Genomic DNA, 17700 nt, shown 5'->3' on the forward strand with positions numbered 1-17700 from the left:
CTGCTGCTGTGTGCTCTCATCTTTAAGCTGGTGTTTACCCTTTTTCTGGAGTTCTCCCAGGTATGACTTCTCTTTGTTTTATTTGAATTAATGGATCCTGTGATGCTGTGAAAAAAGACTCTTGGCTAATTTTGTAGTGGAACACAGAGTAGAAGCATGAGCAATTGTAGTTCCATTAAAAAAAAAAAAAAAAATTGATGTCAAAGAGAAATAAACAAACAAACAAAAAACCCAAAAAAACTAGTTAGAGAGAAGGAATTCAGATCATTCAGCCTGGAACTGCTAGAAGTCAAAAGTGCTAAGACTATCCAAGAGAATAATTCTGTAGGAAAGGATTCTACATCTAACAGAGCCTGCAAAAATAGAAAAATGTTTTATTGAAACAAATGATTGACAGAGTAGTTATCAAAGGTTCATTGTGAAAATGAAAGGGTTTATTGCATGGGGTTCTGAAAAAGCCTGTTGTGGATTGAAACTAATTGATATTTTCAAGAATGACTTGAATGATGGAATTAAGCATATTTCTTACATTTGCTAATGACACCATCCTGGATGGAACTGCAAGTACGTTCACCTAGAATTCAAACAATCTTGATGATTCAGGAGATTACTTGAAGAAGATAGCATAAGGACAGCTTAAGGCTGTCCTACAAAACAGGAACAAGAGCAAGATACTGAATATAGGGCAGGAGTAATCAGCTACAAAAGTACAACTGAAGGGGACAACTGATTGGGGAGTAGTTCTGCAGGGGTATATGGCTTAGAGAGGATTACAGGCTGAACCCGAATCGACCAAGCATTGTTGTTGCAAAAAAGACAAATACCATCTATGATCTACAAGCAGGAATACAGTTTCTAAAGTACTTGAAGCAATACCCCAGAAGCCTCAGCTGATGGATATTCTCATGCTCAAGCATGGTAAGAATCAGTTGGACAGAGTCGGGAGAAAGGTAATGAGACAAATCTGTAGTCATGCACACAGGTTCACCCCGGGAAAAACAACGGGACTGGCTGGCCAGAGGAGGAGACAGCTGAAAGGCACCTCAATAATTACTCAAAATTGCAAAAGGTTGCTGCAAAGAGGAAGGGAACAATCTATTATTCATGTTATTGGTGAAAAATGCAAGCAGTAATCAGGTTAAATTCAAATAAGAAACATTAAAATTAAACAGCAGAAAGTATTTTGATAGAAATGATGGTGAAATACTGAACTTGAGGAAGCAGGATAACCTCTGTAAATGGAGATCTTTACGAACAGGTTAGACAACCATGTCGCAGTGGTCTTGGTTTGGGACAGGATGATGAACTAAATGACTTCTTGAGGTCCTTTTCAGCACTGTGATTCTATATTTAAGGTGTTAGAAATAAAGTGACACTGCGATAAAGTGAGATTTGTCTGAGGGAATGCTTAGGGAAATCTTGAAAAGGCTTATGGGAAAAAAGAACTAATAAAAAAACCAGAATGGGTTTTATCCATATAAATATAAAGACACAGAGGAAAAAATAATTAGGGTGCAATATAAGAAAAAGAAATACATTTTTAAATTATATTGAACTAGAACAGATATATCAAATTCTGAAAAAGTCATTGAAAAACTAAGTAAGAGCAGGATGGCAAATTTTTCATCTGAGGTGGAAGTAAAAAGGTTTAGCATTTTAGGAGGACTGGGCAATCTCCACTGCACAATAAATAAAAAAAAGTCTGGGCAAAATTCATGATAAAGTATAAAATATTTTGGAGAAAATGTAAATGCCAGAAGTGCATCTTTATGAATAATGAAAATAGAAAACATATGCCACAGGAAAAAGAGATATCAATAGCTACAAAATCACTTTTCCTGACCTTAATATTATGCAAGACTTTAGAACAAATTTTTGGAAGAGAAAATAATTGAAAACATGCAGATAAATAAAAAATGGGATAAGACATAATCTCCATTAACCAAACAACAGATTGTCCAAGGCTTGCCTGATAGCTCAGTAAGAAACTATTTTTATAGGAAAATTTAAATATAGTAGGGTTTTTTCTATCTGGTCTTCAAATATGGTGCTTTATGGAAAACAGTTGGTAAAGCCTGACTGCGTGGGAATTAGTAAATGAATTCTGATAGGAAAAGGAAATGACTTACGGAAAATGACACCTGATCATGCTTGAGGGGGAAATACCAATCTGGGTAGAGGTTACCATTCTCTACTGTTGATCTTTTAAAATGTTTTTCAACAACCTAAGCACTAAAGATAGTGGTGTGCTGCTGAAATGGAACATGATCAGCACAGAGAAGGACTGGGATATCACAGGGAAAGAGAAAGACAGCCATGGCTCATGAATAGTAGAAATGAGATGAAATTCAAGAGTACAACATACAGCACAATGGATTTAGGGACAATAAACATAAATTTACAATGTAAATTAGTAGAGAATGAGATAAAGAACATCAGCCTTGTAGATGATTAAAAAATGGTTCTCCCACCCCTCTTCCCTCTTTTGGTTTTTTCCATCAGACAAGGATTCTGTCCTCTTAGTTCGTAAGTTATTGTCACAACTGCCACTTGGTTTCCCTTTTTTTAGGAAGTCTAGTAAAAAGCCTCACACTGGCACATCACTGGCCAAGCAGCTGGAGGAACTCAACTCAGAGGCTGTGGAAAGCCCTAGGACACGGAGTACTGGCTCCTGTTGAATGCAAGATACCTGATATGGCACAGTATTACACACCAGCGACTTGGCTACATAGATCTCCCATGCCCTTGCCATGCCCTGAGGTTTCTGACATATATCTGTTCTGATTACTACACACATAGTTTAGAAAACCACGAGCCTAAGCACCCCAGTTTAATTACTGGTAACCTGTTGCTCCTAATTCCTCTTGGCACTTACTCAGGTATGTTAATTTTATCACTGTCTCTACAGCTTCCTTTTGTAGATCGACATAATCATCTGCACAGCCTCACCTCTCCATCTTTGAGTCTTAACATTTGACATGGGTACTCAGTTGTGTCTAATTAGGCCCATCTCTACAGTGAAGAGAAGGATCTGGCTGGTGCAGCCGATCTTGGGAACACTGTGCTATGTGACCACTAGTACTCTAACAGGAGTGTTATGGAGTGGAAGTGTCCCACTACGTACATGCTGGTTTACCTCTGAAGGGTCGTGTTGGTGCTGGCAATGGTGAGAAGTCGCACTGCAGCCCAGCACACCCTGCACAGGCCAAACCCCTCGCAGTCAGGCGCCTGCCCCGATGTGTGCAGCCCATGTTGGGGGTGCCACCGGAGGCCTGCTTGGGCTTCGTGGCACAGAGGTGGAGGGGGGCATCTCCATGGGACATGACCTGCAAGCAGGGGTGTTAGGGTTGCAGGCGGATGACTGGGCTGCTGACTAGGTGCTGGCCTGAGGTTAAGCTAGCTGATCAGGACGTGAGAAACTGCTAGACAAGACATGAGAAAAATACTGGATTTAATAAATAACAATGTGAGAAGCTGACAAAAGTAACAGCACCATGAGGAATAGCTAGATTTTAGAAAAGGATAAGGAGGAGGTATGTGAGAAACAGACAGACTTCACAGATAATTGGTGGGGGAATAAGGGGGACCTTTAGGAAGCAGAGACTCGCAAGACCAATGGTGTCCAAGAAACATAGCGATACTATGTAAGGTTGCGACCTCGTTACCTGGGTAACTATCAGAAATACTAAATATGGGTACAGAGTGTGCAAAAGTGGGAGCAATGGGGAAAAGTAACTAGGGCAAGTTGTTTATATTGGATGTGATAAGGGTGGTAAATGAGAAAAACAGGCAAAAAAGGGACAAGGACAAGAATAGAAAATGCTGACAGAAAATAAAAAGAAAATTTCATTTTTCTTCTTCTGAAGAAACAGAAGGAGATTTGTCAACTGCTTTCTGACAGAAGAGGAGGCAAAATTTTGAATTTGCAAAACTTTGATGCTGTCCTTTCAAGAGCCCTGTGTAGTTCTGGTGCAACATCCTGACATAAACATGAGAAAAGGGAAAGGTTGGCCCAGTGAGAATAAGTGGCAGATGGAACTGTAGAACTGAGAGTAAATAAAAGAAAATTGCTTTCACTTCCCAAAGGATTCCAACAGCCCTGAAGCTATGCAAATCAGTGTCTTCCTAACCTCAAGTAATCTAAAGCAATCCTGCACCTGCCCTTGCTTAAATTGTAAAACCAATACAACCTTGCAGGGAACCACTGCATGCTATAATAAGCAAGATCATTCAACTGCAGCCCAGTAACTGAAATAATTAAAGACTTATGTATTCAAAAAAGAGCTGTGTGCCAACTTAATCAAATTTGGGAGAAGAGTATGATCAGGATGAGCCCCACCTTTATACATCTTTTAGACAACTTGTCTCTCAGACTTAGGAACAGCTAATACATTTTTGCTGAGCATGACAAGAGCTATCTCTCTCTGCAGTAGATTTACAGTGGCTAATCAGAAAGAGGAAAAAGTGTTACTGATACATCTCCTTGCTGTTTCAAAGAACCCGATAAGGAGAGAACTCGTATCAGGACAGGATCCTAATCCAAATGGATCCATTCCTCACCAAACAGATTCATTCAACTCTAGCAGTCCAAATGGACACTAAAGTAAAGAAATAAAATTGAATTCTGATATTCTTACATCAATAAAATTGATTAATGCATGTTTTCCAGCATAGGAGAACCGTAAATTCCCAAATGATCTGCAATAACATTTACATTTTAAACACCTAAATTGTGGCCACTGAACAATTTCCAGTTATTCTGAAGCCATCTGTTCAAGACAAAACCAAGCTCAACAGTCTAGCAGAGGAAACACTGGGCGGGGGGGGGGGGGGGGGGGGAGATATTCTTTTGTTTCTTATTTTAGCATTTAATCATTTCCAGATTAAGGCATTCATGAATTATGACGGTGGGGATAGAGTATAGTAGAGTAGGGCAGGGTAGAGTAGAGTAGAACAGAACAGAAAGAACACATGCCCTTGTCAAAATATTCAGGTTGTGCAAATGAAGCCAATTAGGAACTCAACTGAGAAGATCTCCTTTCCCAGGCAGGGGGAATTCTTTCTACACATACAGCTTTATGTTTTCAACAGCTAGAGAAAATGAGTATACATTTCTAAAGAAAGTAATAGCAATGATTGTAGCTAAAAAGGTCTCTTGTTTTGTGAATCATCCATATTTTTAAATGCTCACAAGTATACATTGAAAAATCTCATTTTCTGAAATTTTGCCCTAATTTGCTCTCAATCCAAAGAGAAGTGGTTTTAGACCCTTAAGCAAAATTGGGTGAGCTTACTATAAACATTTTGAATATGTAGGCACAGCTTGCTGATGTAATTTAGTAGAATGGTCTCCACAGCAAGAAAAAAAACTTAAACATAAAGTTTAAGTCTTGGCTTTTCCGTAGCTTTTACTGAGATATATGAAAAAAGAATAGCAACAATTTGAAAAGTTATGATTTTTTAAACATGCAATTTCATACAGGCTTCCTAGATTGCTGAAAAGAACATATGGATGATGGACTTATTTTGTCCTTGTGTATCTAAAAGTAGATATATACACATTAGGGGTTTGCTATGGGTTGTGAAGGCATCAACATTAGTAGTAACTCGCAGTTACCATATATGAAGCATACAGATTTTTGGAACAACATTTATATACTATTTGTTTAAAACTAATTGTGACTTTTGAAGCACCACTGTTACAGTTGCAATGCATAAAAGGAGAGAGATGAATCAGTTCTGTCAAAAGATGTGAAAAGAATCTAGAAGTGAATTTCTGTATCTACTGAAATCAATGGTAAAACTTGTATTCACTTTAGTGGCACAGGCCCATGCACTTATTTTCGCCTGCAGTTCTCTCCTCAATCTGCCTCACCTGAAGTCACGCAGGTTTGGAAGAGAATTGCGATTCACTGATATTCTGCAAAAAGAAAGAAGTATTACACCTTCTGCAGTAACACCTCTAGGTGGATTTGTTTCTAAGTAGGCAAGTACAAGAGGAAGAAGAATGACAGTAAATTGATCTTCCATTGCTCACCCGAAAAGTGGGAATTGTTTTGAATGTGAGAACTCCAGTTGGATATTGACAATAGTCATGCAACCGATGTTATGCAGCAAGCAACACCGAATAATGATGTTGCAGATACCTTTATATAAAACCCTCTATGTTTAACAATGATGAGAATAAATGCAGCCTCACTTACAGGCAGCACTCTATTTTTTAGCAGCAGAGGGGCTGACAGACCACTTAACATGACATAGCATAGGAATGAGCTGTGCAAGTGCACCAATGTATGTCTGTAGCCTGTACGACATGCAAATGTCTTGTGACAGTTTTTATAAGTAGATCTTTTTTCTTGCATAGTAGGTTCCCTATTTAATATAATTTTCAGATTAATATTGTCATTCATACAAACAGGATCTCCAAAATGTTCTAGACTGTGCACAATGCAGTTACAAACTCAAATAAAAAAGTCACACTGAAGTAGAATATTTGCAACAAAACCATGAAATTAAGAACAAGGAGGTCTCTCTCATGTGCTAGGCATGCCACAGGGGAAGTGTCATGCTCAAGAATTAGGGAAATGGGATTGGCCAGAAAAGATGGCTAATGATAGGAAAAAGGGTGAAGACAGTGGAGTAGTAGAACTAGGAAGTAAGTCTGCCTTTAAAATCAAGACCTGTAATTTTTAGTAGTTGCTGGACACCTTCACTCCCTTTGAATTTGATAGCAGTTTCAGATGGTTTGCTTTACTGATAGCTAGAAGATAATAGGTAGAAGATCTTTGAGTGATTTGCACCAGATTCCTGAATTGCATGTGAAGTCACTGGCAATGACTAATGAGGTGGATGATATAGCCCGTATTCCTAGTGTAGCATGACAACAGCAAGAAGTGGTTTAAATATGCTTGGGTCAGCAAGGTGAATCTCAACTAGATGAGTGCTGTGATGGATGAGCTAAGATGAAGGTTTCAGCAGAGGAGATATCAGGAAACAGCACTCGTGGATAATGCCATGGTGTTTGTAATGGGATGATCAGCAGGCTCAGGGAGGCAATAGGTTTCAACATATAACTGACAACACTAGAATAAAATTTCCAGCAATCCTCCCCCGTCAGGGAGATATGTCTGGCTCAGGTAAGGATGTCAGAGTGCAGCTGCTTTCTCAGTGACTGTTAATGCTGCTCAGTTGCTCAGTGACTCCAGACTAATACAAGGGCCTCCAGCCACGCATTTGTCACCAAAGTTGTTCCACGAGTCTAAATGCCAAAACAGCCTCAACCAGAGTTCCTAAACACAGGCAGTATCATTTATCAGACAGAACAGAACCTCACCAGTTGCTCATGCACGAAATTGAGGGTCTCTCTTTAGTCTCTGCAGCATAATGAATATAGGTGACGAGTTTCTGGTAGCTGTACATGGAGAACTCCTCTCGAGCTTTTGTGTCTCAGTGTACATCCTAATTTGATAATTTAAATGGTCAAATTACAGGCTCTTTTAAACACAGAGGACCTCATTTTATTACCATTGGGATTATTTCGTCTCACAGGTAGCTCAGTGGATTTCAACTCTGTTTTCATTTAACTGCAGGAAGAATTGGACTTCAGTAGGTAGAAAGCAGGATAAAATCTCACTGCAGTGCTGCTTTCCCCTGCAGAATTACAGATTCAGAGTAAAAGATGTATCCCTGGCGGGGAAAAAGCAGTCCGCAATGAACATAGATTCATAAATTTGAAGCCCCAAAAAAGATTATTATGATCATTTATGCCTTCCTGCATAGTTCAGATTACAGAATTTCCCACAAGTGATTCCAGTGTCAAACCCAATAATTTACAGCTGAACTAGCGTACATACCCTGAGAATGATGGGAGTTTTTCCATAATGATGATGCAGTGTAGCTCAGTGTGCCCTGTAATGCTATACAGCAGCTCCCTTGCTAGAAAAGCGTTGAGAAAATACAAATAACCTCACACTTTTAAAAACTTTGTTTTAAAACATATTTCAGCAGTTTTCCGTATCTTATTTTAAATATAATTAGACTGAACTTGGTTTCCAAAAGCAAATACATTGTTACAGTTATTCACTGAGCTCTGCTACATGAGATATTCATTGACAATTTGTGCAAGTATCACCTCTGACAAATAGGAGACCTAACACATAGCTGGCACACCACAGACGCACTTCTGAAGTGAGGGTATATTTGTAATGAACAGTGTACATGACCTGATCCCTTCTTTGGCTTCTGCTCTGTATTACCCTTTTGTCAGACATAGTTACTCTGTACTTGTGATCGCTGTGCATCTAGGTACAGGAGTGTTTGAACATGAGAGATGGATCTCAGGCAGTTTTCTGTGGGTGTTGAGTATATCTGCCTTTAGCTGTGTCAGGGTTAGTGTGGCATCCAAGAAACTATTTGTTTGGTGCAAGGAGCTTGCAGTCATTCAGCTAACACCCTTATTAATAGATCTGTCCAAATGGAGGCTGCAAAAGAGAATTTCATCTTAATGTTATTTCGGGGCAACGAGTCTCAGTTCTCAGCTGATGCAGAACTGGTTTAATTTACTGAAGTCAAGGAAGCTGCAAGAAAATCCGTTGTAACTGGATGGGGATAAAGTCATCTTTGAAAACTCCTGAAATGGCAATGCTACCTGGAAAGGGCTTATTGCCCAGCTTCTGTGGCAAGACCATTTCTCATCTGAGCTCCAGCAAGCTGCTTCCATACCATCAGTGCACCCATCAGCATGCAGCCACCATGGAAAACGTGCAGAAGAAGGGAACCGATGGACTCCGTAGTGTCTCTTCTGCCCTAGAATAACCATGCAGCTATTAGAAGTCCACTCCTAGCTCAGTGCATAATTATTGTTGTATTTCTTTTGGAAATGACTGACTTTTATCAGCCTTGATAGCTCCTCCCCTGGAAAAGGTCAGAGTCTCCCCAGGGAGGTCCTGCTCACAGCCTGTGAGAGATTGCCTGGGAGTCATACCCTTTTGTCAGCTGACCTTTAAATACAATAATGTCAGTTTGTTAACAAGAAAGTTTCATTTGTTAAAGTCCTTGGTGTTAGTCTGACATGACTTGCCATTTAAAACATTTATCTGATTTTTTCCTACCCTGTGATCTCATGATAATGCTATAGTGTTAATCTTTGAGGTCACATACTAGGCAGATTCCCTCTCTAGCCCATTTTTGCAAGCTTAATATAAATACTTTCCTCTGTCATTAAACTACTTTTAAGGAAGTTCAGACATAAGTTGAAAGAAATATCATACAATTTCCAAAAGCTTTTACACCAGGGGCTAGGAATGCTCCTTCTCTTTCTCTCTGTCCCTGATTGGCAATCTTGGGAAACTTGGGGAAAGTTTTTGATTGATTTCATGGGTCTCATTAAATCAGTGCTCTGTTCTGCAAAATGAATACCATACTCACCCCCTCTGTACTAAAGGGGCAAATACTGAGCATTTAATTAAAGACAACAGGAGTGCAAAACTGTTTTCCAGCTGAGAGTTTAGCTAGAGTATAGTCAGGTGAATGTGAATCATCCAACATTGCAGCATAAATTCAGACCCGGTTTCCAGAACTCCTAGGGTTCTTCTCGTGCTGCCTGTATTCAGAATTACAGTCCAAACTAATTTGTCCAATCCAAGGGAAAATGTTCTTCCAAACTCTGATAATCACCTTGATCATGAGTGTGTGATTGCTTTACACTCGCAGCACATCTAAGGACATGGATTCCTTGCAACTCATTCGAGCACTGACAGAGCGGTGCTGATGATCTGTCTCCAGCTGTGCCCCATAAGCAATGCTTCAGGTGAAGATGCACGCATACACACAAACCTCAGATTATTTTCCTACCTCTGCTTGCTATATCTTCCTCTTAATGTAATTCTGAAGTTCACATTATCCCTTTCAGTCACAGCACTGCAGACAGCTCATGTTAAGGTAATTATCTGTGATGACCCTGAAGTCCTTCTTGGAGTCTAATGTACCTATCATGCTCATTACCATAATATCTGAGTCTCTATATTATTAAAGCATCTGAGTCAGTCATGTCAATCTGCAGAGCACAGCCTGGAAAACAGCAGACAAGGAAAGTAGATGAAGATAAAGATTCAAGAGCAAAAGCATAGGATTTTTAAATTTTAGAAGCAGATACTTAGGAGATCAAAAGGGCAGTGTAAATTTTCAGTACTAAAACAAAGAAGTATTGTTGAAAATGTTTCACTGGAAATACTAATGCAGATATCACTTTGCAAAGCATAGCACAAAACTGCATTGCAGGAACTGACAGGAAATCTTTTTTACTAAGAACAAATAGATTGAACAGAAGCAAATTGCAATAGAAGACTAATGTCACTGTCATGTACACTGCCTAAACCAGGAGTATTTCACTGAAACCCATGTGGTTACATGTGTGTAAGAGTGCTATAAGAGCAGAATAAAGCTCAAAGTAAGGGAAATTCAGCTGTATTAGTACTGCTGTGTTGCAGTAGACTGTCATGTAAAAATAATGCACATTACCCAGCATGATTTCTGTCAAATTATATATTCACTATACTCTTACAGATCTTTCCTTGGTTATTTGTTTCTTGCTAGTTAGTCACTAACTGACCTCCTTTAACAAATGACACATGCTCCCTAACATCTATAGTTTTGCAGCACTAGTAGAGGAAGTATCAATCACACATTTTCTCTGTTGAATTACGCATCTCCTATTTGTGACTGTATTGTGGGAATAGTCATGCTGGAACAACAGTGCCTCAGGGTGGGAATCATCTCACCTCACTTTGTATGTCTACATCTCAGGCAATCAAACTCAACTCTTCTTATAGCCAATTACAGGCATTTCTGTGTTAGGGCATAAATGACTTTAAGTGTAGATGAGTCATGATCTAAAAGTGCCTATTTCTCTTTATTGGCTGCAAAGGGAGCCAGGAGCAACTAGATCAAATATAGCCTTCTACAACAGACAGCCTCAGAGAGTCAGCTGAATATCACCCCCGCAGTTTATAATTTTGACAAATCACACACACGTTTTAAACCCAATTTGTTCAGTGAAGCATTCTTTTAACAGAGCTTTTGGCAACTAACACGCACTCTAGAAAATAGGTCTTTCTGTATAAACCTTCCCTGCCAACACACATGCGGGGAAGTCTGTGCCACTGTGTCGGACTATCTCTCACTTAGACAAGCACTTTGCCGCTTACCAAAGGACAGCAGTTCGAAATTGTATAGCTGCCACCTAATTACATATTAGTCCTCTGCGGCCTGGCCTATAGTAGAGCATTTTAATGAAGAGAAGGAAAGTAAAAAAGTTTTCATGAAAACTGTTTGGAAATCAGACACTTCTTGCTACAGATATCAGGTTATTCCAGAAAACCCATGTGCTCTGTGGGATGTGTTGTCATGTATTGCCTAATACTCATGCAGTTAAGTGGCATCCTCATTCACCTTGTGCTCTTTTCTTCCAATTGCCACTGCAGGTACCAAACCATACATGATGAGCTAAGGCACAGCAGTGCAGATGCCCAGAGTTGCATACCTGCTTCAAGCCAATCTAGTACACAGTAGTTCTGGTCTGTAAGCCATCTAATCAGTGTAGGGCATGCAGGGCACTGGCTAGGACTACTTCTCTCTTTCATTTTCATTCCCATCATAACAGTAACACGCTGACATCTCAAGAGATATGCTTTGCTTACAAACAAAAAGAAAATAAATTTATATCCCAGATGATCAAGAAAGAACTCTAGGTAGAAAACTCCAGGTAGAAACTCCAGGTGGAACAGGTCGCATAGAGAGGTTGCGGAGTCTCCCTCCTTGTAGATATTCAAAAGCTGTCTGGACAAGGTCCTGGGCAGCTGGCTTTAGGTGGCCTGCTTGAGCAGGGGTTTGGGCAAGATGACTTCCAGAGGCCCCTTCCAACCTCAACCATTCTGTGATTATGTGAAAACTCCCACAAACCAGCTGTTAGGAAGGTTGATCAACAGGAAAAGGAGTTGATGCATTTGTACCTGTGCCTGCAAAAGCAACTTGCAGAACAACCTTTAAATATGCAGTGAGGAAGGGTATTGCTGCTGCTGCTATTAGAGATTCTTGTTCAGGTATCCAGGTAAAAACAGAGTTGTAGATTTAATCTCTGCCATATGAAGTAATTGGAATGTCATATGCCCCTCTCTATTCATGGCTCCCTTCAGTAGCTACTTCACAGTAAGTTGCCAATTTCTACTGTACAGTTTCAAATATAACAGATCTATCCATATTACCTCATAACGGCAGCTTTCATTTTTATTGATTTTAAGATGATTCTTACATAGCAGATGTTGGAGTTACTCTTATTTCCATCTGCTCATAAACAGTTGTAGAAAATCACAGTTGTTTGCAAATTAACCAGTCAAGAGAAAAATAATGTGCAATAATAAAATTCATAAGATGCCAGCACACAGCAGAGCAGTATTTTCAAGGTGCTGCAACTGCACAAAAAACAAAAGACCTTTTTTTTTTTTTTCACAAATACTATACATATAAACTAAATTGACTCTCTTCACATGAAACATTTAACAAATACACGCCTCACCATGTTTTGGATATTTGTCCATATTTCAGATTGGCTTAGACTTCAAAATCAAGATCTGCCAAATGAAAATCAAGATCTGAATGCCAAACAAGGCACTTTGATGAACAATTATGTTTTTAAAATTTCAATTATTTTGCAAATAGAAGCACTGAGTCCCACTCATGATTCACAGGCTCACATGAAATACTGAGTTTCCAAAGAGAAAACAACAGTTCTGGGGTTTAGTTCTTGTCTTACATCCTTAGCCTACAGTCCTAGAACCCCACAGTTGGACCATTTATACCACCTTACAATGATTATGTTTTGTACCTTCTAGAGCTGCTGTAGTTTCAGTATGGAACAAAACCATATTGTACCCTTGGTAGAATTTTTTTAATATTCCCATGCACAGTCTTAGGAAGGACAATCCGCAGATGAAGAGTTTTCAAGACAGTCTTATCTTCCTTTGGTATTTTGTTAGTTGTTACAAGTTGAGAGGAACACTGAAGGAATTTGTGTTTAATGTCAATCCCAGAGAATGATGTACAAAATATCTTTATTCTATTTTCTGCATACAGATTGCCTAGAATACTTTTTAAATCTTTCCTTTTGGGGGGAATGCATATGGAAAATTCTTATGTGACACTGAATTTTTTTGGAATTTAAAGTATTTACATGAGATAAGAAGTTGCCCTTTTAAAACATTTTGTTTTTCAAGAAATTGACTTTAAGGACATCTTTTAAAATTCAGATGATGTAAGATTGTAATTTTTTTTCCCCATCCCCAAAAGGGCTTAAATGTCATTCTGATCATTAAAGAAAAGCATATAAAGCCAAAGAAATTATTTTCCCAGTTGTTACTTTATAAATATAAACCTCATATATTTACTACAGCAGTTACTGTTCCAATACTTGTTCATGCTTTGTAGCTTTTTTATTAAGGAAATACGATAGGAAGTGAGGGTGAATTAGATCACGTGGCCATAAAGAACAGCTTTGGAAGTCACCTTTGCATTCATGTGGAGAAGAAATGAAGGGGAAGCTCAGCCAAAAGGGGAACAGTTTCCCAGTTTACTCTATGACATGTCAAATGATGAGTATCTTCCCTGTGGGAAAGTGACACACAGCAATAGTATCAGCAATATGAAAGCTTCAGAGAGAGAATTCGAGCCCATTAGACCTGGAAGGTTGAATTAGAGGAACTGAGTGAAACAGGAAAATTAATCAACAGCACTTTCAGGGACACGTTGGAGCCATCTAATCTTCAAACAGGCATAAATCATACATAAAAAGCAAACTGAGAGGTGGAGCTCTTCATTAAGGAGACGTTCAGGAATGCCATAGAAGCTGGAAAAGGTTAAAAAAAGGTCCCAGTGACAGGCTTTCTCCATTAAGAGGAAGCAGTCAATGACCTGCTACACCACCCGGATGCTCACAAGTCTATGGGGCCGGATGGGATTCACCCGAGAGTGCTGAGGGAGCTGGCAGAGGAGCTCGCCAAGCCACTCTCCATCATTTATCAGCAGTCCTGGTTAACGGGGGAGGTCCCAGACGACTGGAGGCTTGCCAATGTGACGCCCATCTACAAGAAGGGCGGGAAGGAGGATCTGGGGAACTACAGGCCTGTCAGCCTGACCTCGGTGCCGGGGAAGATTATGGAGCGGTTCATCTTGAGGGCGCTCACAAGGCATGTGCGGGACAACCAGGGGATCAGGCCCAGCCAGCACGGGTTCATGAGAGGCAGGTCCTGCTTGACCAACCTGATCTCCTTCTATGACCAGGTGACCCGCCTAGTGGATGAGGGAAAGGCTGTGGATGTGGTCTACCTGGACTTCAGGAAGGCCTTTGACACCGTCTCCCACAGCATTCTCCTCGAGAAGCTGGCGGCTCACGGCTTAGACAGGTGTACTCTGCGCTGGGTCAAAAACTGGCTGGACGGCCGGGCCCAGAGAGTTGTGGTGAATGGAGTTCAATCCAGTTGGCGGCCGGTCACGAGTGGTGTTCCCCAGGGCTCAGTTTTGGGGCCGGTCTTGTTCAATCTCTTTCTCAATGATCTGGATGAGGGGATCGAGTGCCCCCTCAGTAAGTTTGCAGACGACACCAAGTTGGGCGGGAGTGTTGATCTGCTCGAGGGTAGGAAGGCTCTGCAGAGGGACCTGGACAGGCTGGATCGATGGGCCCAGGCCAACTGGATGAGGTTCAACAAGGCCAAGTGCCGGGTCCTGCACTTGGGCCACAACAACCCCATGCAGCGCTACAGGCTTGGGGAAGAGTGGCTGGAAAGCTGCCTGTCGGAAAAGGACCTGGGGGTGCTGGTTGACAGCCGGCTGAACATGAGCCGGCAGTGTGCCCAGGCGGCCAAGAAGGCCAATGGCATCCTGGCCTGTGTCAGAAATAGTGTGGCCAGCAGGAGTAGGGAAGTGATCGTGCCCCTGTACTCGGCACTGGTGAGGCCACACCTCAAATACTGTGTTCAGTTTTGGGCCCCTCACTACAAGAAGGATGTTGAGGTGCTGGAGCGTGTCCAGACAAGGGCAATGAGGCTGGTGAGCAGTCTGGAGAACAAGTCTTATGAGGAACAGCTGACGGAACTGGGACTGTTTAGCCTGGGGAAAAGGAGGCTGAGGGGAGACCTCATCGCTCTCTACAACTCCCTGAAAGGAGGTTGTAGCGAGGTGGGTGTCGGTCTCTTCTCCCAAGTAACTAGCAATAGGACGAGAGGAAATGGCCTCAAGTTGCACCAGGGGAGGTTTAGATTGGACATGCGGAAAAATGTCTCTACTGAAAGAGTGGTTAAACATTGGCACAGGCTGCCCAGCGAAGTGGTTGAGTCCCCATCCCTGGAGGTATTTAAAAGACGAGTAGACGAGGTGCTTAGGGACATGGTTTAGTGGGCATGGTGGTGTTGGGTTGACGGTTGGACTCAATGATCTTAGAGGTCTTTTCCAACCTCAATGATTCTATTGACTCTATGATTAGATAATATCAATGTAGCATCCAGTACTAAGGATGCTCCTCTGAAATCAGGAACTCAAACTGGAAGAAGGGGAAAGGTTGGTGGGAGTAGAAGATGTAATCATCAGGAAAAAAGACAGATGTGTCTGTTACCTTGAAGGTGATTATATAATAACTTCCTTTTTGCTCATCACAAATGTGGTAGACATCATAAGGAACCTGAATCACCTACAACCCCAACAGGACAAGGCAAAGGGGAGGAAAATGCTTGGTGAGAAGATGATGGAAAAAGGAAATTACTCCAGGTTCTTTGTGAATAGAGAAGGTCTGAAAAGGAGAGATGAACCATAAGAGAACAAACCAGCTGGCATTTAAAACCAAGAAGGTTGTGAGGGAGCTTTTAAAATATAATGGTGGGGGAGTTCCAGTGTTTGGGATGATACTTCAAGGAAGAAACCCGCTGGAGCTCAAAGTATAAAGGAGAGCTCAGGAAAGACAAGTCCATTGAAGAAGGCAAATGAATTCTTTGCATGGGCATTCACTTTAGAAGAAACTGGGGGCGTTCCTACATGAAAGCCTTTTCTTGGGGGCAAGGAGAAAAGGGGAAAGGATGTCCACAGAGAATCTGAAACCAAAATAACTGTGGAAAAGACTGTGGTATAACTACACATAAAAGGTGTATTAGTGGACCTGTGGATAAATACTGCCTGATTAAAAAGTCAACATTGCTTCTTTAAGGGGAAGTCCTGCTTTATAAGTGTCTTAGAGGGTTCTGAAGGGGTTAACAATTATGTGAAGAATAATTATTTGATTGATTTAATCTATCCTGATTTTGAAAGAGTTTTTAAAGGAAAAAGAGAAGCAATGGGTTAAGAGAGAAGGTCCCGGCATGTATAAAATATTCAATAAAATATAGAAAACTGAGAAAAGGAGTAAACAAATAGTTCTTATAGATCAGGGATGTCAGCAGTGGTTCTGTAAGGATCTGTTCTGGGACCTATGCTGATTAATATATTCATAAATGACCTAGAAAAGAGAGTAATTGATGATAAGATTTGCTGATGGTACAAAGATATTAAAGATAGTAAGATGAGAGCCAACTGTGAAGTGTTGCAGAAGAACTAACAAGACTGATTGGGCAATAAAATGTCAGATGAAATTTAGTGTAGACAAATGTAAAGTAATACCCATGTGGAAAACCAGTTGTAGCTTCAGACAAAGTGATTTATTCTGAGCTGGCTTTTACTTCTTGGGAGTGAGAACTTGGGGTATGATAACTAGTTCTATGAAAATACCAGCTCTGGGCTCAGCAAGGGTTTAAAAAAAAAAAATAATAAAAAAAATTAAGCGCATGTTAGGAACATGTTGGACAAGCAATAGAGAAGAAAGAAGAAAGCACCTCTTTACTGCTGTAAAAATTCACAACTGACCCATGCTGCACCCTTCAGTTTGAAAATACATGATGTGAGAGGTGTGATAGAGATCTACAAAATCATGATGATCATGGAGAAGGAGAGGGACGGACTGCTCAACAAAAATTCCATCAGTACAAAATAATCAGTCTTCATCAATGCTCAACATCAATAACAAAACTAGAGGCCATAAAATGAAGCTAGTGGGAGCATTTTAAAAACAAGAGGAGGTGGTTCTTTACACAATGGACAGCGGAGCTGTATTACTACTTGCCAAAAGCTGTTCTGCACACAGAATATTTAGATGTCCAAGGGGAGACTGGATGAAATCCTGGAAGAGACATCCCATACAGGCTTAGTAAACAGACCAACTTTAACAGGCTCAGGAAGTCCACTGAGAGGAAAGCATCAGGAAGAACTTTGTCCTCATACAGCTGATTCTTTCCTTACTCTTCCCTAGAGGTCTGTTTATGGCCACTGTTGGAATCAGTGGTCTAGAAGGACCATTTGCCAAGACAGAAGTGATAGGACCTATGTTTTTATGCGCTTATGGTTTGCAAAAGACAGTGACTACTTTGTCATCAATGAGATCCCAACACTAGTCATGACAGAATAAAGCTGTTTGGTCCAATTGCAAGTATTTATCTAGAATATTCCAGAAACTGTAGAAGAAATATATATAGTTCCACAAAAATCTGCTTGCATGTTAACAGAGTTTGCACTCCTAGATCCCAAAACATTACGCAAAGCTATCTGCAACGTATGGAGACAAGGTTGTTTCAT

Source organism: Aptenodytes patagonicus, chromosome 1 (assembly GCF_965638725.1).
Source record: "Aptenodytes patagonicus chromosome 1, bAptPat1.pri.cur, whole genome shotgun sequence".
NCBI lineage: Eukaryota > Metazoa > Chordata > Aves > Sphenisciformes > Spheniscidae > Aptenodytes > Aptenodytes patagonicus.